The sequence below is a fragment of the Pteropus vampyrus genome, unplaced genomic scaffold, assembly GCF_000151845.1.
Source record: "Pteropus vampyrus isolate Shadow unplaced genomic scaffold, Pvam_2.0 Scaffold597, whole genome shotgun sequence".
Taxonomy (NCBI): domain Eukaryota; kingdom Metazoa; phylum Chordata; class Mammalia; order Chiroptera; family Pteropodidae; genus Pteropus; species Pteropus vampyrus.
In genome coordinates, this window is record NW_011889378.1 from 97,736 (window position 1) to 99,924 (window position 2,189).

The window sequence follows — 2,189 nt, forward strand, 5'->3', positions numbered from 1 at the left end:
CGTGTGCACGTGGGAATCCATCACCCCAGTCAAGGTAATAAATATATCTGTCACCCTAGAAAGCGTTCACATGTCCCTTTGACGTCCCTCCCTTCTGCCACTCCTGCCCCAATTCCTAGGCAATGCCTGATCGCCTTTTGTCAGTAGAAGATAGTGTACATTGCATAGAATTTTGTGTAAACCAAATGTTATTCTTCCTGTTTTTCCAGCTTCCTTCAGGTAGCATAATGTGTCGAGGTCTAAGCGTGTCTGGCGTGTACACATAAATCATGCCTTGCTGAACGGTCTCCCATGACGCAGCTATGCCGCGGTGCCTTCATCCATTCACCTGGTACAGGCATTTGGGTTGTTTCCGTATTAGGACTATTATACATAACGTGTTATTTATATTACAAATAAATAAATAGATTTTTTATGTTTATACGCTAATATAAATAACTGTTAATAGCTTAGATATTTGAAATGTTAAGGTAAATTCATAAAATTTATGTATATTATAAATGACTAAAGCTGCTATACATATCTGTTAACAACGCATTGCATTGATGTGCACTTTAATTTTTCTTGAGTAAATATAATAGCTGAATGACATGGAATGCATACATTTAACCTTTTTAGAAACTGCCCAACTGTTTTCCAAAGGGGTTTATGGATTTCACACCCCCACCAGGAGGTTGCAAGAGTTTTGGGGCCACCTCCTGACCAAAATGGTGCATGGTCAGAGTTTTTATTTGGCCCTTTCTCATATATGTGTAGTCATTATTTTTTGTATTAATTTGCATTTCCATATTATGTAATGATGCCAAACACCTCCTCGTGAACTTATTTGCCATCATATATTGTCTTTGGCGCGGTGTCTGTCCTAGTTTAATGAAATTGTCTTCTAACTGTGGAATTGTAGGAGTTCTCTATCTATTATAGATACGAGGCGTTTATCATAGATATGACTTTGCAGACATATCCTCCCAGTCTACCACTGGTCTGGTCATTCTCTTAACAGTGCCTTTCAAAGAGGAGGGAATTTAAACTTTGATCAAGTCCAAATTACCAATTTATTTTTTATGGTTTGTGCATAGTTCGATCTCATAGTAGTTGTATCATTACTTTTCCTCATAACTTATATTGTCGAGGGCTTTTTTAATTTGCATATTGGCCCCTTGTACATTTTCCATTATGGGCTGTTTTTTGAGATCTTTTGCCCATTTTAATGGATCAATTGTCCACTTATATGAAGCTGCAGAGATCATTAATACACTTTTGAATCAAGCATTTTCTCACACATATGTTTATAAAGCCTGGGCACTGGGTAAGGAGGCGGGGGAGAAGTGTCCAGGCCATGGTGGACACACTTAGGCCCACCGAGGAAACACAGCAGAACCAGAGCTGCCCCAATCCTGTGTCTTATGTCGCCCAAATTCGAAGAGATGTAGGGCTGTCCCACTGCCATTTGGGCACCATCTGTCCTGAGGCCCTTGGGGACTGGTAGGGGGTCACACCCAGTAGATCCTGACTGCTAAGCACTGAGTTAGGGCCACCAGACAGGGAGCCAGGGCAGGTTGTAAGCATGGCTCCTGGGCCCACAGCGCCCCCTGCTGCCCAGAATGCAGATACAGCCAGGTTTGAGATAACAACAGAACCTGGAAAGGACACAGGTGCTCATCAGAGCCTCATCACCAACACCCCACCTGTCCTCTGAGAGGAAGGGTGGTGACCTAGCATTGAGACCCCACCTCAGTACCACAACTCAGCCCCGCTTCAGCCAGGGGCCTCTTCAACATTGACTTGTCCAGACCGGTCTCCAGCAGTTTAGAATAACCTACGGAATGGGCCGTAGGGAAGAGACCCCTCACGGGGAACCTGCCCTGCATTTGCTGAAGCAGAAGGACAAAGGACCGACCCTGATCAACCCCAGCAGCCTCATGTACGAGCCACAGGAAGCTTGGTTCACTCCTGTGTCGGCCCTAATTCCCCATGTGAGCGAATGAGGGGCTCCGTCCCATAATCTTCTCTATCCTCCCCCCATTGGCCCCTAATAGGGAGGATGCCCTTCATAAGATCTTCACAGGAAAATCATTCAGAGAAGCTGACCTTATTAATGAGAGAGGTCATCTTCTCCTGTAGAAAACCCTTCTCAGGGAACATAAGGAGCCCACGGCCCTCCCAAGACAAAGCTGGAGAACACAGGACCC